The sequence below is a fragment of the Oncorhynchus mykiss genome, chromosome 3 (genome assembly GCF_057628025.1).
Source record: "Oncorhynchus mykiss isolate SJ-2025 chromosome 3, ASM5762802v1, whole genome shotgun sequence".
NCBI classification, from domain to species: domain Eukaryota; kingdom Metazoa; phylum Chordata; class Actinopteri; order Salmoniformes; family Salmonidae; genus Oncorhynchus; species Oncorhynchus mykiss.
The window spans coordinates 206,106-232,304 of record NC_143024.1 but is presented as its reverse complement, the minus strand read 5'-3'; the positions used below and the strand labels follow the sequence as shown (position 1 = coordinate 232,304).

The 26,199-nt window shown below is 43.6% G+C and overlaps 2 long non-coding RNA genes across 3 annotated transcripts in view; one reads left to right on the top strand and one right to left on the bottom strand.

The window, feature by feature from the left end:
- Positions 1-21,330, top strand: part of LOC149984205 (uncharacterized) — a 98,975-nt gene extending 77,645 nt beyond the window's left edge. Inside the window, exon 3 of the long non-coding RNA XR_016491517.1 lies at positions 21,236-21,330. This is a non-coding gene — a long non-coding RNA (uncharacterized LOC149984205). The remainder of the gene's footprint in view (positions 1-21,235) is intronic.
- A 63-nt stretch (positions 21,331-21,393) lies between these two features.
- Positions 21,394-26,199, bottom strand: part of LOC149984204 (uncharacterized) — a 145,002-nt gene continuing 140,196 nt past the window's right edge. Inside the window, exons 3-4 of one of the 2 annotated variants that reach the window (XR_016491516.1) lie at positions 23,162-23,244; positions 21,394-23,018 (exon numbers count right to left, since the gene is read on the bottom strand). This is a non-coding gene — a long non-coding RNA (uncharacterized LOC149984204). The remainder of the gene's footprint in view (positions 23,019-23,161; positions 23,245-26,199) is intronic. The other variant, XR_016491515.1, reaches the window with a different exon arrangement.

Below are 26,199 nucleotides of genomic sequence, written 5' to 3'. Positions count from 1 at the left end.
AATTTCAAAACAGTGCCTATTTAAATCCCTGATAGTTATGGAAGTGCTTGCACTTCCTAGGGCTTCCACTAGATGTCACTGTCTTTAGAACCTGTTTTGAGGATTCTACTATAAAGGAGGGGCTCATAGGAGCTATTTGGGTGAGTGGTCTGGCAGAGAGCCTCGGTCTAATGACGCGCGCTCCCGAGAGAGTTAGCTCCCGTTCCAATGCTTTTCTTCAGACAATTACATTTTTAAATGAAAAATCTGACACAGCGTTTAAATAGAGGATAAGTCTATTTTTAATTCTGTGAATAACACTTGCATCTTTTATCAATGTTTATTATGAGTATTTCTGTGAAAATCACCAGATGTTTTGGAATCAAAACATTACTGCACGTAAGGCACCAATGTAAACTGAGATTTTTGGATGTAAATATGCACATTATCAAACAAAACATACATGTATTGTGTAACATGATGTCCTATGAGTGTCATCTGATGAAGATCATCAAAGGTTAGTGATACATTTTATCTCTCTTTCTGCTTTTGTGACTCCTATCTTTGGAAAAATGGCTGTGTTTTTTCAACTTGGCGGTGATCTAACAATCATATCTTGTGCTTTAGCTGTAAATCTTAATCTTAATGGTTGTACAGTCGTCTCAAATAAAACTGTGAAGGACCTCGGCGTTACTCTGGACCCTGATCTCTCTTTTGATGAACATATCAAGACTGTTTCAAGGACAGCTTTTTTCCATCTACGTAACATTGCAAAAATCTGAAACATTCTGTCCAAAAATGATGCAGAAAAATTAATCCATGCTTTTGTCACTTCTAAGTTAGACTACTGCAATGCTCTCCTTTCCGGCTACCCGGATAAAGCACTAAATAAACTTCAGTTAGTGGTAAATACGGCTGCTAGAATCCTGACTAGAACCAAAAAAATGTATCATATTACTCCAGTGCTAGCCCCCCTACACTGGCTTCCTGTCAAAGCAAGGGCTGATTTCAAGGTTTTACTGCTAACCTACAAAGCATTATATGGGCTTGCTCCTACCTATCTCTCTGATTTGGTCCTGCCGTACATACCTACATGTACGCTACGGTCACAAGACGCAAGCCTCCTAATTGTCCCTAGAATTTCTAAGCAAACAGCTGGAGGCAGGACTTTCTCCTATAGAGCTCCATTTTTATGGAACGGTCTGCCTACCCATGTCAGAGACGCAAACTCGGTCTCAACCTTTAAGTCTTTACTGAAGACTCATCTCTTCAGTGGGTCATATGATTGAGTGTAGTCTGGCCCAGGAGTGTGAAGGTGAACGGAAAGGCTCTGGAGCAACGAACCGCCTTTGCTGTCTCTGCCTGGCCGGTTCCCCTCTTTCCACTGGGATTCTCTGCCTCTAACCCTATTACAGGGGCTGAGTCACTGGCTTACTGGGGCTCTCTCATGCCGTCCCGGGAAGGGGTGCGTCACCTGAGTGGGTTGATTCACTGATGTGGTCATCCTGTCTGGGTTGGCGCCCCCCCTTGGGTTGTGCTATGGCGGAGATCTTTGTGGGCTATACTCGGCCTTGTCTCAGGATGGTAAGTTGGTGGTTGAAGATATCCCTCTAGTGGTGTGGGTGCTGTGCTTTGGCAAAGTGGGTGGGGTTATATCCTTCCTGTTTGGCCCTGTCCGGGGGTGTCCTTGGATGGGGCCACAGTGTCTCCTGACCCATCCTGTCTCAGCCTCCAGTATTTATGCTGCAGTAATTTATGTGTCGGGGGGCTAGGGTCAGTTTGTTATATCTGGAGTACTTCTCCTGTCCTATTCGGTGTCCTGTGTGAATCTAAGTGTGCGTTCTCTAATTCTCTCCTTCTCTCTTTCTTTTTCTCTCTCGGAGGACCTGAGCACTAGGACCATGCCCCAGAACTACCTGACAAGATGACTCCTTGCTGTCCCCAGTCCACCTGGCCGTGCTGCTGCTCCAGTTTCAACTGACCTGAGCCCTTGGACCATGCCCCAGGAATACCTGACATGATGACTCCTTGCTGTCCCCAGTCCACCTGACCGTGCTGCTGCTCCAGTTTCAACTGTTCTGCCTTATTATTTTTCGACCATGCTGGTAATTTATGAACATTTGAACATCTTGGCCATGTTCTGTTATAATCTCCACCCGGCACAGCCAGAAGAGGACTGGCCACCCCGCATGGCCTGGTTCCTCTCTAGGTTTCTTCCTAGGTTTTGGCCTTTCTAGGGAGTTTTTCCTAGCCACCGTGCTTCTATACCTGCATTGCTTGCTGTTTGGCTTTTAGGCTGGGTTTCTGTACAGCACTTTGAGACATCAGCTGATGTACGAAGGGCTATATAAGTAAATTGGATTTGATTTGGATTTAAAGCATTTTTTTAAATCGGACACAAAGGGTAGATTAACAAGGTGTTTATCTTTCATTTGCTGTATTGGACTTGTTAATGTGTGAAAGTTACATATTTCCCCAAAATATTTTTGAATTTTGCGCGCTGCCTTTTCAGTGGAAGGTTGTCGAGGTGTTCCGCTAGCGGAACCCCTGCGTGCGCTAGAAAGGTTAACACAAAATCCGGGGAGGGGCCAGCTGAGTATACGACTGTATCATCTACATATAACTGGATGAGAGCGCTTCCTACTACCTGAGCTATGTTGTTGATGTAAATTGAGAAGAGCGTGGGACCTAGGATCAAGCCTTGGGGTGCTCCCTTGGGGACAGGCAGTGGCTAAGACAGCAGATGTTCTGACTTTATACACTGCACTCTTTGGGAGAGGTAGTTAGCAAACCAGGCCAAAGTCCCCTCTGAGACAGCAACACACCTTAGCTGGCCCACAAGTATGGAATGGTCTACTGTATCGAAAGCTTTGGCCAAGTTAATTAAAATAGCAGTACAGGCAACGGTGACATCATTTAGGAGATAATACTATAAACATCAAGAAAGCCAGTCAGTTGATTATTGACAAGTTTTTACAACACTTTTGATCAACAGGGCAAAATAGAAATTGGCCTATAACACTTTCGATCAGCTTGATCTCCCCCTTTAAATAAAGAATGCCCCCCCCCAACAGTGTTAGTATGGTGCCTCTCACCTGCCCCCCCAACACAGTGTTGCCCTCCTCCCCCCTCCCTCCCCTCTCACTGCATGTTGCTGGTTCTAAACAGATCCCTCCCTGGGTGGCAATGCTGTTGCTACCTTATTGAGCAAGATGCAGGCCAGTCCTCCTGGGTCTCCCCTCCTCCTCTCTTTCCTTCTCTCTTCTCTCTCTCCTCTCCCCCTCATCCCTTCTCTCCTCCTAGCTTTTCTCTTTCCTTTCATCCCCTCCTCCTCCCCTCTCTCCTCCTTTCTTCCCTCTCTGTTCTCCTCCCCCCTCCTCCCCTCTCTGCTCCTCTCTTCTCTCTCCTCTCATCCCCTCCTCATCCCCTCTCTCCTCTCCTCTCCTCTCTCCTCCTCCATTCTCCCTCTCTTCTCCCTCTTCTTTCCTCTCTTCCCTCTCTGGCTCGTCAATAAAATATACAAGCAGCCTAATTACAGCCACAGTGTCAGATTCGATGTATTTTCTTTGTAGCGGGAGAAATCCCCACAGAAAGCTTTTCAATGTAGGTAGTCTCATAGAGAACAATGCTGTCCCTCCAGACCAGTGCAACAGCAGCACAAAGGACCATTATAAATGATGATTCATATTTCATATGTTCCCAAATGTTTGGTGCAAGTTACAAATGGATGGATGGTGCAGTATTTATGCTATGCAACAAACAGACTATCCATTAGTAATATGTGTTGAGTGAAGAGAAACATATTCCGTTGTTTATATCCATTTGTTGTCAGACTGCATGTTGGCTTTCAGGATACCAAGAGGAGGAAGAGGAGAGGAGGAGGAGGAATGTCTGTGGAGCCTGGCTCAGCTGGAGAGGGAGTGGGAAACTGATGCTAACCCTAACCCTAAACTTAACTCTAACTGTTGATCACACAACCACAACCCTTATTCTTCATCACTAACTGTTGATCACACAACCATAACCCTTACTATTCATCACTAACTGTTGATCACACAACCTTAACCCTTACTCTTCATCACTAACCTTAACTGTTGATCACATAGCCACATGCTGTAGCAGTCTGCTTTCTGGTGAGTTCCTGTTTCTCATTGTTCACATAACAATGTGCATTCTACTCATCTCTTTACTCAGGCATATGAATCCAGTGGGACATTTAAAACACAATACACAAAACAACTCTCCAAGTTCCTAGTGAAAGAATTTTCGTCGCCCAATGTTTTGTTGTTGTGAAAGACATGCAAATACTACGTAAACCAGTCCAGAGCTGAGAGGCTGTTTTCTCCTATATCACTACTGAAAGCAACAGTAAAACATGAAGAGACCTGTAGAGGACCACATGTACAACACGGTCATTGGTGAAATAATAAACACGTGGAGGCAGAGAGAGACCTGGATGTAACATTAAACTAAATGACAATTAGTTTGTGTTGACTCCAGCCCTACAATCAGTACACCATCATTAGAGCACAGAGCAGTTCAGGAGGCTGCAAACAAAACCAGGATGTTAGTGTGACATTCTAACATGGCAGGAATAAGGTGACGATTAATAGTTACAAAATGAAGCCTGTTTACCTCTGGTTATATGCATATTAGATGACGTGGTAGAACTTTAAAATAAAAACTATTACAACGTTACAATGTGCAGAGAAGCATATCATAATGACTACATACAGGAACATAAGCTAAAAGTTTTACACAATTTATAGAACATGCAGCGACGGTATTCGCGGTGTAATTGAAATAGGAATTTGCATGGGCATGAATAACTTAGTACGCACAACACAAGTTCCTACCACCGTAGGCACCAATCAAAATTAATTATTTCTATTGTTAATTTTTCATGGGCCCAATCCGAGACTGACAAAATGCATTAGCCACTTAGCAACCATTGCATTTTTCATTGCAAGCTGTTCTGCAGGAAAACAAAATAACATCTGAAAGACAACACCACAGCTGATGTGGAAACGTTCAGAGGATCCTATCCTGGAACAACTGACCTCCATGTCACTACCACTAAACATCAGACTCACTGGAAGGGTTAGGGTCTGGAAAACAACACCACAGCTGATGTGGAAACGTTCAGAGGTTCCTATCCTGGAACAACTGACCTCCATGTCACTACCACTAAACATCAGACTCACTGGAAGGGTTAGGGTCTGGAAAACAACACCACAGCTGATGTGGAAACGTTCAGAGGTTCCTATCCTGGAACAACTGACCTCCATGTCACTACCACTAAACATCAGACTCACTGGAAGGGTTAGGGTCTGGAAAACAACACCACAGCTGATGGGGAAACGTTCAGAGGTTCCTATCCTGGAACAACTGACCTCCATGTCACTACCACTAAACATCAGACTCACTGGAAGGGTTAGGGTCTGGAAAACAACACCACAGCTGATGTGGAAACGTTCAGAGGTTCCTATCCTGGAACAACTGACCTCCATGTCACTACCACTAAACATCAGACTCACTGGGAGGGTTAGGGTTAGGGTCTGGAAAACAACACCACAGCTGATGGGGAAACGTTCAGAGGTTCCTATCCTGGAACAACTGACCTCCATGTCACTACCACTAAACATCAGACTCACTGGAAGGGTTAGGGTTAGGGTCTGGAAAACAACACCACAGCTGATGGGGAAACGTTCAGAGGTTCCTATCCTGGAACAACTGACCTCCATATCACTACCACTAAACATCAGACTCACTGGAAGGGTTAGGGTCTGGAAAACAACACCACAGCTGATGTGGAAACGTTCAGAGGTTCCTATCCTGGAACAACTGACCTCCATGTCACTACCACTAAACATCAGACTCACTGGAAGGGTTAGGGTCTGGAAAACAACACCACAGCTGATGTGGAAACGTTCAGAGGTTCCTATCCTGGAACAACTGACCTCCATGTCACTACCACTAAACATCAGACTCACTGGGAGGGTTAGGGTTAGGGTCTGGAAAACAACACCACAGCTGATGGGGAAACGTTCAGAGGTTCCTATCCTGGAACAACTGACCTCCATGTCACTACCACTAAACATCAGACTCACTGGAAGGGTTAGGGTTAGGGTCTGGAAAACAACACCACAGCTGATGGGGAAACGTTCAGAGGTTCCTATCCTGGAACAACTGACCTCCATATCACTACCACTAAACATCAGACTCACTGGAAGGGTTGGGGTCTGGAAAACAACACCACAGCTGATGGGGAAACGTTCAGAGGTTCCTATCCTGGAACAACTGACCTCCATGTCACTACCACTAAACATCAGACTCACTGGAAGGGTTAGGGTTAGGGTCTGGAAAACAACACCACAGCTGATGGGGAAACGTTCAGAGGTTCCTATCCTGGAACAACTGACCTCCATGTCACTACCACTAAACATCAGACTCACTGGAAGGGTTAGGGTCTGGAAAACAACACCACAGCTGATGTGGAAACGTTCAGAGGTTCCTATCCTGGAACAACTGACCTCCATGTCACTACCACTAAACATCAGACTCACTGGAAGGGTTAGGGTCTGGAAAACAACACCACAGCTGATGTGGAAACGTTCAGAGGTTCCTATCCTGGAACAACTGACCTCCATGTCACTACCACTAAACATCAGACTCACTGGGAGGGTTAGGGTTAGGGTCTGGAAAACAACACCACAGCTGATGGGGAAACGTTCAGAGGTTCCTATCCTGGAACAACTGACCTCCATGTCACTACCACTAAACATCAGACTCACTGGAAGGGTTAGGGTTAGGGTCTGGAAAACAACACCACAGCTGATGGGGAAACGTTCAGAGGTTCCTATCCTGGAACAACTGACCTCCATATCACTACCACTAAACATCAGACTCACTGGAAGGGTTGGGGTCTGGAAAACAACACCACAGCTGATGGGGAAACGTTCAGAGGTTCCTATCCTGGAACAACTGACCTCCATGTCACTACCACTAAACATCAGACTCACTGGAAGGGTTAGGTTTAGGGTCTGGAAAACAACACCACAGCTGATGGGGAAACGTTCAGAGGTTCCTATCCTGGAACAACTGACCTCCATGTCATTACCACTAAACATCAGACTCACTGGAAGGGTTAGGGTCTGGAAAACAACACCACAGCTGATGTGGAAACGTTCAGAGGTTCCTATCCTGGAACAACTGACCTCCATGTCACTACCACTAAACATCAGACTCACTGGAAGGGTTAGGGTTAGGGTCTGGAAAACAACACCACAGCTGATGGGGAAACGTTCAGAGGTTCCTATCCTGGAACAACTGACCTCCATGTCACTACCACTAAACATCAGACTCACTGGAAGGGTTAGGGTTAGGGTCTGGAAAACAACACCACAGCTGATGGGGAAACGTTCAGAGGTTCCTATCCTGGAACAACTGACCTCCATGTCACTACCACTAAACATCAGACTCACTGGAAGGGTTAGGGTCTGGAAAACAACACCACAGCTGATGTGGAAACGTTCAGAGGTTCCTATCCTGGAACAACTGACCTCCATGTCACTACCACTAAACATCAGACTCACTGGAAGGGTTAGGGTCTGGAAAACAACACCACAGCTGATGTGGAAACGTTCAGAGGTTCCTATCCTGGAACAACTGACCTCCATGTCACTACCACTAAACATCAGACTCACTGGGAGGGTTAGGGTTAGGGTCTGGAAAACAACACCACAGCTGATGGGGAAACGTTCAGAGGTTCCTATCCTGGAACAACTGACCTCCATGTCACTACCACTAAACATCAGACTCACTGGAAGGGTTAGGGTTAGGGTCTGGAAAACAACACCACAGCTGATGGGGAAACGTTCAGAGGTTCCTATCCTGGAACAACTGACCTCCATATCACTACCACTAAACATCAGACTCACTGGAAGGGTTGGGGTCTGGAAAACAACACCACAGCTGATGGGGAAACGTTCAGAGGTTCCTATCCTGGAACAACTGACCTCCATGTCACTACCACTAAACATCAGACTCACTGGAAGGGTTAGGGTTAGGGTCTGGAAAACAACACCACAGCTGATGGGGAAACGTTCAGAGGTTCCTATCCTGGAACAACTGACCTCCATGTCACTACCACTAAACATCAGACTCACTGGAAGGGTTAGGGTCTGGAAAACAACACCACAGCTGATGTGGAAACGTTCAGAGGTTCCTATCCTGGAACAACTGACCTCCATGTCACTACCACTAAACATCAGACTCACTGGAAGGGTTAGGGTCTGGAAAACAACACCACAGCTGATGTGGAAACGTTCAGAGGTTCCTATCCTGGAACAACTGACCTCCATGTCACTACCACTAAACATCAGACTCACTGGGAGGGTTAGGGTTAGGGTCTGGAAAACAACACCACAGCTGATGGGGAAACGTTCAGAGGTTCCTATCCTGGAACAACTGACCTCCATGTCACTACCACTAAACATCAGACTCACTGGAAGGGTTAGGGTTAGGGTCTGGAAAACAACACCACAGCTGATGGGGAAACGTTCAGAGGTTCCTATCCTGGAACAACTGACCTCCATATCACTACCACTAAACATCAGACTCACTGGAAGGGTTGGGGTCTGGAAAACAACACCACAGCTGATGGGGAAACGTTCAGAGGTTCCTATCCTGGAACAACTGACCTCCATGTCACTACCACTAAACATCAGACTCACTGGAAGGGTTAGGGTTAGGGTCTGGAAAACAACACCACAGCTGATGGGGAAACGTTCAGAGGTTCCTATCCTGGAACAACTGACCTCCATATCACTACCACTAAACATCAGACTCACTGGAAGGGTTGGGGTCTGGAAAACAACACCACAGCTGATGGGGAAACGTTCAGAGGTTCCTATCCTGGAACAACTGACCTCCATGTCACTACCACTAAACATCAGACTCACTGGAAGGGTTAGGGTTAGGGTCTGGAAAACAACACCACAGCTGATGGGGAAACGTTCAGAGGTTCCTATCCTGGAACAACTGACCTCCATGTCACTACCACTAAACATCAGACTCACTGGAAGGGTTAGGGTCTGGAAAACAACACCACAGCTGATGTGGAAACGTTCAGAGGTTCCTATCCTGGAACAACTGACCTCCATGTCACTACCACTAAACATCAGACTCACTGGAAGGGTTAGGGTTAGGGTCTGGAAAACAACACCACAGCTGATGGGGAAACGTTCAGAGGTTCCTATCCTGGAACAACTGACCTCCATGTCACTACCACTAAACATCAGACTCACTGGGAGGGTTAGGGTTAGGGTCAGGAAAGCAACACCACAGCTGATGGGGAAACGTTCAGAGGTTCCTATCCTGGAACAACTGACCTCCATATCACTACCACTAAACATCAGACTCACTGGAAGGGTTAGGGTCTGGAAAACAACACCACAGCTGATGTGGAAACGTTCAGAGGTTCCTATCCTGGAACAACTGACCTCCATATCACTACCACTAAACATCAGACTCACTGGAAGGGTTAGGGTCTGGAAAACAACACCACAGCTGATGGGGAAACGGTCAGAGGATCCTATCCTGGAACAACTGACCTCCATGTCACTACCACTAAACATCAGACTCACTGGAAGGGTTAGGGTTAGGGTCTGGAAAACAACACCACAGCTGATGGGGAAACGTTCAGAGGTTCCTATCCTGGAACAACTGACCTCCATGTCACTACCACTAAACATCAGACTCACTGGAAGGGTTAGGGTTAGGGTCTGGAAAACAACACCACAGCTGATGGGGAAACGTTCAGAGGTTCCTATCCTGGAACAACTGACCTCCATGTCACTACCACTAAACATCAGACTCACTGGAAGGGTTAGGGTTAGGGTTAGGGTCTGGAAAACAACACCACAGCTGATGGGGAAACGTTCAGAGGTTCCTATCCTGGAACAACTGACCTCCATGTCACTACCACTAAACATCAGACTCACTGGAAGGGTTAGGGTCTGGAAAACAACACCACAGCTGATGGGGAAACGTTCAGATTTTCCTATTTTTTCTGTTCTTTTACTTTTTGAAATGAAAAGAGAAATTAGGAAAACATATATTTGCTTTGATTTCATACAGTCTTTCTCTAATTCGAACTATTGTAGTCATGGATTATTAAACATAATAATGGATTAGGGTTAACTATTGTAGTCATAGATTATTAAACATAATAATGGATTAGGGTTAACTATTGTAGTCATATATTATTAAACATAATAATGGGTTAGGGTTAACTATTGTAGTCATAGATTATTAAACATAATAATGGATTAGGGTTAACTATTGTAGTCATAGATTATTAAACATAATAATGGGTTAGGGTTAACTATTGTAGTACTCTAACCCACACACTGACAGAGCTCAGTGAGAGTGGAAGACGGGAAATTACTGGTGCCATGGACAGGCAGTTTGACTACCAACGAAACCAACTCACTGCCACTCTCCAATGGCGCCTGCAACATCATCACACTGAGGTCCTCAAGGACGTTAATTCTGTTTTTTCTCCCATGGTTAACACTGTAGACCACTTGCAAACAGAGCTCTCTAATTGTATTAAAATGTTGGATGACGTGTCTGTGGACATGGCCTCCATTAGGCACAACTCCTTACACAGAGTTTCTCTAGTGTCCACTTCTGTTCAGACCACTGAGGGCCAAGCTGGCACCTCTGAAGAGCCAAGACAAGGCCATGCTACAACCACCCCTTGCAGGATGCAATCCACCATGCATCCTGGTGTTAATTTTCATTGTCCGATAACGCCCTCCCCCTCTACTTCCTCAATCCCTCCTAGCTCGTTTGTTCATGGTGAATTGAGTAGACGTCATGTGGGGGCGATGCACATTAAATTGCAATTTCCCACCTTTGGGAAAAAAGATGACAGTCCGGATCCGCTAATGTACCTAGAAAGATGTCGTGACTTTCTTGCCCTCAATCCCCTGGCTGACGAAGAACTCCTTGCCACATTGAGGAATGTGTTGCATGGGACAGCTCGAGACTGGTGGGATGTGGCACGTCTCACCACTACCTCCTGGGCTGACTTTGAGGCCAAGTTTTCCTCTGCATTTCTGTCTGAGGACTACACAGATGAGCTGGCAGACAGAGTCAGGAATCGAGTGCAAAGCGAGAAAGAGGGTATCCGTGACTTTGCATACGGTTACCACTCCCTGTGCAGAAGGTGGAAACCTGGCATTGAGGAGGAAGAGGTCATTAAATTGATTTTGAAGAACATCAACCCACTACTAGCCAGTCAACTCCGAGAACGAGTCACCACTGTCGATGGACTGGTTCGCTTGGGACAGCAGTTTGAGAAGGACAGAGAATGCCAACAGCAATATGACCAAAGAAAGAAACAGACACCCAAATAGTTACCCAAGACAGACCATCAACAACAGCTAGAGTCTCCAGCCAAGACCCCTCTCATGTTCTGTTGGAGATGTAACCAAAAGGGACATTCTTCAGCTACATGTCCAAGACCGTATCAAGAAAACCCTTCCAGAAACCACAAATCACAACAGGCCAACACACCTAACTCTCTTCGCAGGAATGACCATCCTTCTCTGGGTGCTTTAACCAGAGCTGAAATCCCAAGAGTCACTGCCTACGCCCCCCCATCGACATCCCCTTCCTTTCAGTTCATACCGCACCAACTGGTGTTACCCCTGTCCATAGGCCCATGGACAGGAAGAGCCATCCTGGACACCGGGTCATCCTACACACTGCTCAATGAGAAACTGTGGAAGGAGGTTAAAGGTCCGCAATACAACTTGAAGCCGTGGACAGAAGGTCCACTCTATCTGGCTGATGGTGAGGCTAAACGACCACTTGGATGGAGTGAGGTAGAGTTCCGCCTGTGTAACCGCTCCTATATGATTCCTTCGGTTATCCTACAAACCAAGAACCTTGCTTTTCCTGTCGTGTTGGGAATTGATTTCATGTACTTCAGTGGTGTCCAGATTGATATCGCACACAATTGCTACTGGTTTCCATACAATCCGAGCAAGAAGCATTTCTTCCAATCAGAAGCTACGAAGTTACATGATTGGGGTTCAAATGTGGCAGTCTTCTCTGCTGTTGCTCCGTTACCACTAACCCTTGATAATCCTTCTGACGATCTCCTTTTACAGGCTGTAAGAAGAGCTCAGCTGGAACATCCAGAGGAGTTAAGGCTGTTGGAACAGCTGCAGAATAATGCTGATGTATGTACTTCAAGGCTAGGACGCACCGGGCTCCTGAAGCACAAAATATTCCTTACACAGGAAATGCCGATCAAGCAAAAGCCATATCGTTTGTCCCCAGCGAAGCTAATCATCCAAAAGGGACTCATTAATGATATGTTAACACAAGATATAATATAACATTCCTCCTCTCCTTGGGCTGCTCCTGTTGTCCTCATCCCAAAAAGGACTGGTGGTCTTAGATTTTGTGTGGACTATAGGAAGACCAACAATGTTTCCCAGACTGATGCCTATCCTCTTCCTACCATCCACGAGATCCTGGAGTCATTGTCTGGCGCTGTTGTGTTCACTACCCTTGATCTCAATAGTGGTTATTGGCAAGTTGAGATGGACCAGGAAAGCAAGGACAAGACTGCTTTTGTCTGTGCTGAGGGCTTGTTTTCCTTTAAGGTGATGCCTTTTGGATTAAAGAATGCACCTGCCACTTTCCAAAGACTGATGGAGATTGCGTTAGGTGAGCTCAAAGGGAAGATCTGTTTCGTCTACCTGGACGATATAATTATCTACTCCCAGAACAGAGAACAACACTTTCAAGATCTTCAAGCAGTGTTGGACAAGCTAAGAGAAGCTGGTCTGACCGTGAATATGAAGAAGAGCAACTTCTGCCAAACTTCCCTGAAGTTCCTTGGCCATATTGTGTCTTTCGACGGCATTCATGTGGATCCTGAAAAGACCAAGGCGGTACAAGATTTTCCTGTGCCAACCACACTCAAGGCCCTTCAACGGTTCCTTGGGATGGCTGGATGGTACCATCAGTTTGTGTCGAACTTCTCCCAGGTGGCAGAACCCCTCAACGCGTTGAAGCGAAAAGGAGTGAAATTCCTATGGACGGCAGAGTGCCAGACCTCCTTTGAAACCCTGAAACGACACCTCGTCACACCTCCCATTTTAGGTCATCCCAACTTTGATTCCCCTTTTGTTGTTTACACTGATGCAAGTGATGTTGGACTTGGTGCTGTCCTAGTCCAACAGACTGGACTTGGCACTGAAGAAGTGCCAGCGTTCGCCAGTCGGACATTGAATGGAGCAGAACGGAACTACTCCACAACCGAGCAAGAGTGCCTTGCAGTTGTCTGGGCTTTAGAAAAGTGGAGGTACTACCTGGAGGGAAGGACTTCACTGTGGTCACTGACCATTCCTCCCTTGTGTGGGTGTTCAAGACCAACAAACCAAGCACCAGACTCATAAGATGGGCTCTACGGTTGCAAGAGTTCACCTTTGCAGTAGAATACAGGAAAGGAAAATACAACACTGTTCCAGATGCCTTATCCAGGGCTCCTGCTTGTGATAACGGTGGCCCTCATTTTACATGTGCTACTGTCCTGTCAAGCAGTCGAGACTCGCCCAAAACAGACTTTCCCATCTCTGATGAGACCATATGGAAAGCCCAACAGGATGATCCAGAAGTACAGGCTTTGTACCAGACTATCCTGGAAGATGGAGAAAAGATGGTCAATCCTACCACAAAGCTGACCATCATGGAAGACAAAGTCTACCGTGTTGTACAACTACCTCACAGAACCCTCTACCAATTGTACATACCTGAAACTCTACGCCTACAACTGCTTCAACATTTCCATGAAGACCCATTAGCTGGTCATTTGGGCAGGTTCAAAACCTACAAGCGGTTGCAAGCGTTACTGTACTGGCCACATCTGAGCATGGATGTGAAGTCACACATCCGAAACTGTCAGATTTGTCAAATGTACAAACCAGAAGGTAGAAAGCCTGCTGGCAAGTTGCAGCAAACGGTGGTTACCCGACCTTGGGAAATGCTAGGAGTGGATTTGATGGGTCCATTTCCTAGAAGCTCCAATCAGAATGTGTACATGCTTGTGTTTGTTGATTATTATTCAAAGTGGGTGGAACTCTTTTCCCTGCGTCAGGCCACAGCAAGGACCGTCTCTAACATCCTTACGAAAGAGATCCTGACTCGCTGGGGAGTGCCTGATTACATCCTGTCTGATCGAGGTTCCCAATTTGTCTCTGATCTCTTTGAGGAGACCTGCCAAAGATGGAACCTGAGACAGAAGTTGACCACGGCCTATCACCCACAGACCAATCTCACTGAGAGAGTAAATCGAACCTTGAAGACAATGATTGCTTCCTATGTAGGGACCCAGCACAAACACTGGGACAAGCACCTTCACGAGTTTCGATTTGCCCTGAATTCTGCTGTGCAAGAGTCCACTGGAGTCACACTTGCAGAGCTGAACCTAAGTCGTCCCCTCCGAGGACCCTTGGATATGGTGCTACAGCCCCAGCAGCTTACTCCAGACGCTGCTTGCTATGACCAGGTAGTCCATCTCCATGACTTGAGAGCTCTTGTCTCAAAGAACATGATCCAGGCTCGACTCAAGCAGAAGAGAAATTATGATAAGAACAGACGAGACATGCAGTTTCAGCTTCGTGATCGGGTATGGCTTCGCTCTCATCCTTACTCGAAAGCTGAACAATTCTTCTCTGCCAAGCTCGCTCCTAAATGGCAAGGACCATATAGGATTGTGGAGCAGATGGGCCCTTTGAACTACCGAGTGGTGAAAGAGGACACAGGTGAAGATATGCGCGTTGTCCATGTCTCACGCCTTAAGGCCTGTTACCCCTCGGCTGAGGAGCGTGAGCTCCAAAAAGTCATGAAAATTTTTGTAGAGGAAAGTGATGAGGAGACCTTTCTCGGTTTCCCCGAACAAGATGTGCCTTCCAGGGCAATGGTCGGCTTTTTCCAGGGGAGGGGGTGTGTGACGGCCCTGAATTATTCTGAACCGTCTCAGTGCTTCTCCTTCCAATAGGGTGCTTTCCCTTTAATTCCCAATTAAATAGCCAGCATCAGCTGCGCAAAAGGGGGGTTTGTGATGGAGACGTGACTGAGGATGTGTTCCCGAAGCTTCTCTATTCCGGTTGTTTTGTTGCTGTTAAACGTGTGTTTTGTAGCCTGAGAGAGTTTACCCAGGATCGGATCCACTCTTTGCGTCCGTGGACTACACCTCTCCATTCTTCGTGGCCTTTCTCAGCTGGAGATCTATTGGGGATTGTCTGACTGACCGACTGACTACCACCTTGTTTGTATACGGTATTTCATTTGTTTTGATATGATGTATACGGTGATGATTTATGTAGTTAGATGTAGTTGAGGACTTAGTAAGAGCTGATACGCTTTAAAGTTCTGTGGTAAAATTGTTATATTGATTGTATGAACGGACAAACATTGCGTGACAAAAGTCACTTGAGTTCACTGAACTCCTTTACCGGGCTGGACTCTTTTTAGGCCCGAGGTACAGGACATTTCTGGAGGAACCAGAACTCATTGTGTTATATTATTATGTGTGTGTAATCCATTGATGTTGCTAATACAACCCACGCAAAAGAATACAGTTGTTTTTGAAGTTCTTTTCAATGTTTTAAGGGTTTAGGAAAAGTTGATTTCCCTTCTGACGTTTACATAAGTCCTTTGTATTGGTGTAGACTTGACAGACCAGATGGGACTCATTCCCTCCCAAACTAAAAGGAGAAACCAATGTTTTCTCTGGTAGGCACAACCTACCTGGCACCCCTATAAATAATAACCTCAAGTCAAAACCGTTACAATATGCTGAGAACTTGTTGGCTGCTTTTCCTTCACTCTGTGATCCGACTCATCCCAAACTATCTCAATTGAGTTGAGGTCGGGGGATTGTGGAGGCCAGGTCATCTGATGCAGCACTCCATCACTCTCCTTCTTGATCAAATAGCCCTTACACACCTGGAGGTGTGTTGGGTCATTGTCTTGTTGAAAAACTGTTGAAAAACAAATGATAGTACCACTAAGCCCAAACCTGATGGGGTGGCGTATCGCTGCAGAATGCTGTGGTGGCCATGAAAAACGTTATACTAGTGATAGTGTCTGCAGTAGTAATGGTGGTGACTGGTATAGTTCAAGAAGTAAGTAGATGTAAGATAGGATAGCCTGAACATATTACAGTGGTGCACCTTGTGCTGGGAATAATAAAAGGCGATTATATTGGTTTGCTGTACCTCACTTGAAAGATTCAAGAGTTACTATTGGTGAGTTATGTTATGCTAATAAATACAAATGTATATTGTTTTACTTTATATTTTTAAAACGTTTTCAAGAATTTGAAGTAAGGATAACCTGAACATGTGAAAGTTGGTTTGGGATCTGTAGCTCAAATGTTTCAATAACAAAAATACTAATGCAACATGTAAAGTGTTGGTCCCATGTTTCATGAGCTAAAATAAAAGATCCCAGTAATGTTCCATACACACAAAAAAACATATTTCTCTCAAATTGTGTGCACAAATTTGTTTACATCCTTGTTAGTGAGCATTTCTCCTTCGCCAAGATATTTCATCCACCGGACAGGTGTGGCATATCAAGAAGCTGATTTAACAGCATGATCATTACAGTGGTGCACCTTGTGCTGGGAATAATAAAAGGCGATTTATATTTTTGTTTTGCAAACAGATTTGAAAAGTAGATGAAGATATCGTACGTTCTAACTTTTTGTCTAAGTTGTTGGGGAAGTGGTCAACATTTCAGTTGTTTATAAAAAGTTAGAGAAACTGTTGTTGATGCGTTTATTTAAACAGCTGTAACCTTTGATTGGTACCAGATAATTATGTTATTATTTCAGAGATTCAAGGCTTTACCCAAGCCAGCAGGGAGATGTCCCAGGGCAGGCTGTGCCGACTTCAGACAATGTGCATGGCAAAATGGACTCCAACCCATGATGGAACCCGTAGCCCTCTGGAGCCATGAAAACCTCAAAATCATGGGTACATGAGGAAACTCCAGGAGCAGAAACTGAATAGACTCGCTGTGGTTGCCTGACACTCGCAGGTGGATAGGAACCATATTGTGGGAGACTCTGCCAATATATCACCCATCCAGTGCTCTGACATCGGCATGGAAAGGGGTTGAGTGGAGATATCCCCCTTTGACACCAGGGTATAAAACTGTCCATAAAACTCTCGCTCACCAGTGTACTCGTACCAACTGATGAGCCTGGTCCTTTAATGGGCAGGTAGATAAGAAATGTCCTGTAGCTCCACAAAACAGACAGCTCTTGCTGTTTAGTCTGCGCAAGCGCTCAGCAGGAGACAGTCTAGCCCTGCCCATTTGCATGGGCTCCACAGGAGGTGAGTCGACAGCCCTTGGTGATTTCTGAGAGATCTCGAGTGACACCGGATTCAATCGGAAATGTAGACTTTGGGGATTTCCGGGATTCCTCTGAGGCGAGGTGGAAATCGAGGACGAGCGAGGGTAACAGGGAACTGACTCCCTCTCCCTCCTAAGTTCCCGTAACTGCCCATCGATCCGGATGGTCAAGGCTATGAGGGAGTTGATCGTCCATTGGCAGCTCCCGGGCTACGAGCTCATCTTTAATCTGTGACGGAATGTGTCGAACAGGGTTTTCAGGTTCCAGGCACGCTCAGCCGCCAACGTGCAAAAATCCACCGCATAGTCTGCAACACTATGGGAGTTTTGACGTAGCTGGAGCAGCCTATGAGCAACCTCACTCCCCGACAACGGAGAATCGAACACTTTTCGTACCTCCGCCACAAACTCCTCCAGACTGAGGCAAATGGTGGACTGTTGCTCTCACACCTCTGTAGCGCAGGCAAGAGCCTTCCCGGACCTCAGCGTCATGAGGTATGCTATCTTCAAGAGGTCAGAGGGAAACAAAGCAGACTGCAGCTCGAAGATGAGGGAGTCCTGGGAGAGAAAAGCCTGGCAGGTTCCAATATCTCCAGTGTAGTGCTCCGGAGGAGATAAATAAGCAAGGTTCTCGGGACACCAGGGTAGGCTGGGAAGAAGAACCTCTGGTGGTGGGGTTGCTGAGAGTCTGGGGGATTACTGTTGTGGTTTGCTGCCTAGTAGGGAATCTGCGGAATTGAACACATGCTCATGGTGTTCTGCCAGGTTATGGAGTCCCTCAGGACTAAGGTTTTGCAGTAACTCCTCATGTCTTCCAATGGTGGCTCCTTGGAGGAGACAACGTTGCGGAGATGGTCCGAGTCTGCTGGGTCAGTCATGGCCAGTTCGCACTATCATGGTCTTAGGCTAAGACCCAGATGCAGACACAGGAGGCGGCATACCTTCCTCTTCCTCAGAGTTTATTACAGTACAAAGGGCAGGTAAAAGGTAAGTAAAGACAGGGAAAGAGTTGTTTATTTTTTATTTATCCGTTATTTTACCAGGTAAGTTGACTGAGAACACGTTCTCATTTGCAGCAACGACCTGGGGAATAGTTACAGGGGAGAGGATGGGGATGAATGAGCCAATTGTAAACTGGGGATTATTAGGTGATCGTGATGGTTTGAGGGCCAGATTTGGGAATTTAGCCAGGACACCGGGGTTAACACCCTTACTCTTACGATAAATGCCATGGGATTATTTAATGACCTCAGAGAGTCAGGACACCCGTTTAACATCCCATTCGAAAGACAGCACCCTACACAGGGCAGTGTCCCCAATCACTGCCCTGGGGCATTGTAATCCAAATCAGAGTCAGGCCGGTACAAGACGGCAGACAATCGGTAAGTAAAGACAGGCAAGGAGTCGTAATCCAAAACAGAGTCAGGCAGGTACAGGATGGCAGGCAGGATCAGGATCAGGACTGAACTGGCAAGACTAGGAAAAACAAACTAGAGCACAGGAAACACAGGAAACACGGGACAAGACGAAATGGCAACAGACAAACAGAAAACGCAGGTATAAATAAACAGGAGATAATGGGGACAAATGGGAGACACCTGGCGGGGGATGGAGACAAGCACAACATTGGTGAACAGATCAGGGTGTGACAGTATTTCTCCACAACTTGGTTGTCCTGAGTCTGCAGAGAACTGTTCGAACCGAAGATCAATGGAGACACTCACGTTTTTAAATTCTGTATCCCTCTAAACATTTACAAAAATAGTCATGGCCTCTACTAGACCCTATTCCAACTAACTACTGAAAGAGCTACTTCCTGTGCTTGGCCCTCCTATGTTGAACATATTAAATGGCTTCCTTTTTTCCCGATGTGTTCCAAACTCACTAAAAGTGGCAGTAATAAAGCCTCTCTTGAAAAACCCAAACCGTCACCCAGAATCCCAGAATCTATCGAATCTCCCATTCCTCTCAAACATTTTAGAAAAAGCTGTTGTGTAGCAATTGACTGCCTTCCTGAAGACAAATAGCATATACGAAATGCTCCAGTCTGGTTTTAGACCCCATCATAGTACTGAGACTGCACACATGAAGATGGTAAATTACCTTTTAATGACGTCAGACCAAGGCTCTGCATGTGTCCCTTTGCTCATACACCTTATTGCCACCTTTGACACCATCGATCACCACATTCTTTTGGAGAAATTGGAAACCCTAATTAGTCTACACGGATACTTCCTTGCCTGGTTTAGATCTATTTGTCGGAAAGATATCAGTTCGTCTCTGTGAATGGTTTGTCCTCTGAAAAATCTATTGTAAGTTTTGATGTTCCTCAAGGTTCCATTTTAGGACCTCTATTGTTTTCACTATAGAGTCTACTTCTTGGTGATGTCATTTGGAAACACAATGTCAACTTTCACTGATCTGCGGACGACACACAGCTGTACATTTTGATGAAACTTGGTGAAGCCCCAAAATCTCCTACCCTGGAAGTCTGTGTTTCAGACATAAGGAGTGGATGGTGACAACCTTTTTACTTTTAAACTCAGACAAAACAGAGCTGCTAGTTCTAGGTCCAAAGAAACAAATAGATCCGACAATTCATCTAGATGGTTATACAGTCGTCTAAAATAAAACTGAAGGGCTTCAGCATTTGCATTTATATTTTAGTTGTAAAACAAAATGTCCTTTCCTTTATTATTTCCTTTATTATCTTCTAACCCTACAACCCCTCTCCTAATTGGAGTAAACTAATGGACAACAACACCTAGGCTACTACTTTCCAAATTAGACAGGTACTTTCCTTTCCATGGTAGCAAGATCTTATCAATTTCTTTACTAACATTCTTTCTTTCGGGATTTGTATACCGACTATGTCCACATCACCGTCAGACCATTTTATTGGAAAACTACACGGTAATGTGAAAGTTGTATTTTTAAAGATCTAATTTGCAATATAGTACACTTCTCATTGGTTGTAATCCAGAGAGGATAGACAAATTATCTAGATCAAATTGTGGATTTAAAGAAAGCATGAATCATCAGTGTACAATGACATCTTTGTTTTAAAGCCATACTGGAGATGTCGGAAGTTTACATACACCTCAGCCAAATCCATTTAAACTCAGTTTTTCACAATTCCTGACATTTAATCCAAGTAAAAATTCATAGTAAAAATGTTAGGTCAGTTAAGATCACCACTTTATTTTAAGAGTGTGAAATTCTTTCATCACATTCCCAGTGGGTGAGAAGTTTACATACACTCAATTAGTATTTGGTAGCATCGATTTTTTTTGGGGAAAAGACAAACTCCTTTACCATCAACTGGCTAGCTTTATCAGGCAGCTTTATATTCGAGGTACAAACAAATATATTTGCTAGTTAACCATCTGTTTGATAAAGTTGATTATGAATGCCATTAGCTAGCTACATTTAAACTGCTGGGGGAAAGATAGCTAGCTAACTCCCACCATCATCACTACAGTGTAACTTATGTTAGCTAGGTTTCTAGAAGAAAAAAAAAAATATATATATATATATGCTAGCTATATTTTAAAGACTTGTTACTGACTTTTGAACACTTGTCAAACTTCTTCATTCCACTGCCTGTTTATTGATTAATAGGTAACTGAAAAAGTTGGCAAGAAAAATGTCCCTCCCAATTTCTCTGCAATGAGACTATTCGCCTGTATTGGTTGGGTATCATTTGGCTGATGTGCACATTTACATGAGTGTTTAATTTGCCTTGTTAGCCAAGTTACTGACAAGGCATATTGGTATTCATGTTTTTGTTGTTACTGCATTTCAGGTGGAGCGGGAGTAAGATCACTAGTAAGCAGCATGCTGCAAGACCACCACAGTACCCTAGAAGTATTACAGTCAGTGCTTACTGTAATTTGAATTTGATATAGATACTTTTGTACCTGTTTCCTCCAGCATCTTCAGAAGGTCTTTTGCTGTTGTTCTGGGATTGATTTGCACTTTTCACACCAAAGTACGTTCATCTGTAGGAGACAGAACTCGTCTCCTTCCTGAGCGGTATGACGGCTGCCTGGTCCCATGGTGTTTATACTTGCGTACTATTGTTTGTACAGATGAATGTGGTACCTTCAGGCATTTGGACATTTCTCCCAAGGATGAACCAGACTTGTGGAGGTCTACAATTTTTTTCTGAGGTCTTGGCTGATTTATTTTGATTTTCCAATGATGTCAAGCAACAAGGCACTGTGTTTGAAGGTAGGATTTGAAATACATCTACAGGTACACCTCCAATTGACTCAAATTATGTCAATTAGCTTATCAGAAGCTTCTAAAGCCATGACATTATTTTCTGGAATTGTCCAAACTGTTTAAATGCACAGTCAATTTAGTGTATGCAAACGTTTGACACACTGGAATTGTGATACAGTGAAATATAAGTGAAATAATCTTTCTGTAAACAATTGCCAAAACTATAATTTGTTAACAAGAAATTTGTGGAGGGGTTGAAAAACAAGTGTATGTAAACTTCCGACTTCAACTGTATGTTAACATGGGCTATTTTGAGAGCTTGTCTTCCGGGATGCTTCCTTGTTTTTATTGATTTACTATGAACCTTAGTGGAAGTAGATATGCTATTTATGTTAGTGCAGGGTGAGTTGCACACGGTGGACCTCCTCCTAGGGACCACAGGCTCAGTGCTAACAGTATAAATCTGGTTCATAGGCACATGATTACTGTATACAATAGCTGTAGGATCAGCAGAGACATTTAGGGCAGTTAGAGAGAAATAAATTAGGTTACTTACATTGTGTCTACCAACACCCCTGGTGTAATGTACATTTGCCGAAGCATTATGACAACTCAGCGACACAATAGAAGGGATTAACGGAGTTGGGGTTGGATCAATGATAAGTAATTGTCTCAACACAGCCTTGCTGTGAAAGGATCCAGGAACCCAAATGATTTGGGTGGATCCCACTCTCCTTATAAAACTTGTTTTTTTCCCCAAAGGTATCGAAATTGTCAAAATAAGTTACACCAATTGAGCTGCAATAATCACGTAGCCAGTTGTGAAGAGAAAGAATCCTGCTAAAGCGTTCAATGCCACGATTCAGAGAGGGCACAGGGCCAGATATTATGGTTATTTTGTTAGTGTCTAGCAGAGAGTCAATCAGCTTTTTGAAATCCTACTACGATAGAATCGATGTCCATGTCCTGGTGTGGTACATTCAGGAGCAGTTTAGCAATGTAATTTATTCGAGCTCCGGGATAAAACATTGTTTTTGCATCAGGAACGTTCACATTTCTTACCGTGGAGATCAGCGCTGTTAAAGATCTGATGTGAAAAGATTGATGTGATTGGTCAAAAGAATTGGGCTGCCTGTCGAAACATAGCCAGGGACAAGTGAATTTAAGTCAGTTTTTGTGTTCATAGCAGTTTGTATGAATGAGTGGTTACATACACTAGATGTTAAATGGCTATGAGACAGATATCAGGAGAATCTTGCTGTAATCAAAGAGAAGGTACTACTGAAGGCCCCAGTATTCAGGCAGGCAGCTTGAAGCAGATGTGTGTTACCATCCAGGTCCTTCTCACAGCATGCAGTGGCCTGATAGGGAGATGACAATAAATGCATTATGTACGTTATACCACCAAAGCCGTGTTAGCATTTACTGTATATGTTGCTGAAAAATCCAAACATTTTCTTAGTTTCATTGAAGGGATTGCATATAAATTGGTAATTCAAATTACAGTAAGCACTGACTGTAATACTTCTAGGGTACTGTGGTGGTCTTGCAGCATGCTGCTTACTAGTGATCTTACTCCCGCTCCACCTGAAATGCAGTAACAACAAAAACATGAATACCAATAAGCCTTGTCAGTAACTTGGCTAACAAAGCAAATTAAACACTCATGTAAATGTGCACATCAGCCAAATGATACCAAACCAATACAGGCGAATAGTCTCATTGCAGAGAAATTGGGAGGGACATTTTTCTTGCCAACTTTTTCAGTTACCTATTAATCAATAAACAGGCAGTGGAATGAAGAAGTTTGACAAGTGTTCAAAAGTCAGTAACAAGTCTTTAAAATATAGCTAGCAAATATATATATATATCTACTGATCTACTGTCACTATTATATAATGACATACCAGCTAGATCTACTGCCTCTATGTCTCTATTATATTGACAGACCAGCTATATCTACTGTCTCTATTATAATATGACAGACCTGCTAGATCTACTGTCTCTATTATATTATGACATACCAGCTAGATCTACTGCCTCTATGTCTCTATTATATTGACAGACCAGCTAGATCTACTGTCTCTATTGTATTATGACTGACCAGCTAGATCTACTATCTCTATGATAATATGACAGACCAGCTAGATCTACTGTCACTATTATATTATGACATACCAGCTAGATCTACTGCCTCTATGACTCTATTATATTGACAGACCAGCTAGATCTACTGTCTCTATTATATTATGACTGACCAGCTAGATCTACTGCCTCTATGATATTATGAAAGACCAGCTAGATCTACTGTCTCTATTATATTATGACAGACCAGCTAGATCTAATGTCTCTATGTCTCTATTATATTATTGCAGACCAGCTAGATCAACTGTTTCTATTATAATCTGACAGAAAAGCTAGATCTACTGTCTCTATTATATTTTGACAGACCAGCTAGATCTACTGTCTCTATTATATTATGACAGACCAGCTAGATCTACTGTCTCTACTATATTATGACAGACCAGCTAGTTCTACTGTCTCTATGTCTCTATTATATTGACAGACCAGCTAGATCTACTGTCTCTATTATATTATGACAGACCAGCTAGATTTAATGTCTCTATGTCTATATTATATTATGATAGACCAGCTAGATCAACTGTTTCTATTATAATATGACAGACCAGCTAGATCTACTGTCTCTATTATATTGACAGACCAGCTAGATCTACTGTCTCTATTATATTATGACAGACCAGCTAGATTTAATGTCTCTATGTCTATGTTATATTATGACAGACCAGTTAGATCAACTGTTTCTATTATAATCTGACAGACCAGCTAGATCTACTGTCTCTATTATATTTTGACAGACCAGCTAGATCTACTGTCTCTATTATATTATGACAGACCAGCTAGATCTACTGTCTCTATTATAATATGACAGACCAGCTTGATCTACTGTCTCTATGTCTCTTTTAACTTATGACAGACCAGCTAGATCTACTTTCTCTATTATTTTATGACACACCAGCTAGATCTACTGTCTATTATAATATGACAGACCAGCTAGATCTACTGTCTCTATTATATTATGACAGACCAGCTAGATCTACTGTCTCTATTATAATATGTGACAGACCAGCTTGATCTACTGTCTCTATGTCACTTTTAACTTATGACAGACCAGCTAGATCTACTGTCTCTATTATAATATGACAGACCAGCTAGATCTAATGTCTCTATTATAATATGACAGACCAGCTAGATCTACTGTCTCTATGTCTCTATTATATTGACAGACCAGCTAGATCTACTGTCTCTATTATATTATGACAGACCAGCTAGATCTACTGTCTCTATTATATTATGACAGACCAGCTAGATCTAATGTCTCTATTATAATATGACAGACCAGCTAGATCTACTGTCTCTATTATATTGACAGACCAGCTAGATCTACTGTCTCTATTATATTATGACATACCAGCTAGATCTACTGCCTCTATGTCTCTATTACATTGACAGACCATTTAGATCTACTGTCTCTATTATATTATGAGAGACCAGCTAGATTTACTGTCTCTATGTCTATATTATATTATGACAGACCAGCTAGATCAACTGTTTCTATCATAATCTGACAGACCAGCTAGATCTACTGTCTCTATTATATTTTGACAGACCAGCTAGATCTACTGTCTCTATTATATTATGACAGACCAGCTAGATCTACTGTCTCTACTATATTATGACAGACCAGCTAGTTCTACTGTCTCTATGTCTCTATTATATTGACAGACCAGCTAGATCTACTGTCTCTATTATATTATGACAGACCAGCTAGATTTAATGTCTCTATGTCTATATTATATTATGATAGACCAACTAGATCAACTGTTTCTATTATAATATGACAGACCAGCTAGATCTACTGTCACTATTATATTATGACATACCAGCTAGATCTACTGCCTCTATGTCTGTATTATATTGACAGACCAGCTAGATCTACTGTCTCTATTATATTATGACAGACCAGCTAGATTTAATGTCTCTATGTCTATATTATATTATGACAGACCAGCTAGATCAACTGTTTCTATTATAATCTGAAAGACCAGCTAGATATACTGTCTCTATTATATTTTGACAGACCAGCTAGATCTACTGTCTCTATTATAATATGACAGACCAGCTAGATCTACTGTCTCTATTATAATATGACATACCAGCTTGATCTACTGTCTCTATGTCTCTTTTAACGTATGACAGACCAGCTAGATCTACTTTCTCTATTTTATTATGACACACCAGCTATATCTACTGTCTATTATAATATGACAGACCAGCTAGATCTACTGTCTCTATTATAATATGACAGACCAGCTAGATCTACTGTCTCTATGTCTCTATTATATTGACAGACCAGCTAGATCTACTGTCTCTATTATATTATGACAGACCAGCTAGATCTACTGTCTCTATTATATTATGACAGACCAGCTAGATCTAATGTCTCTATTATAATGACAGACC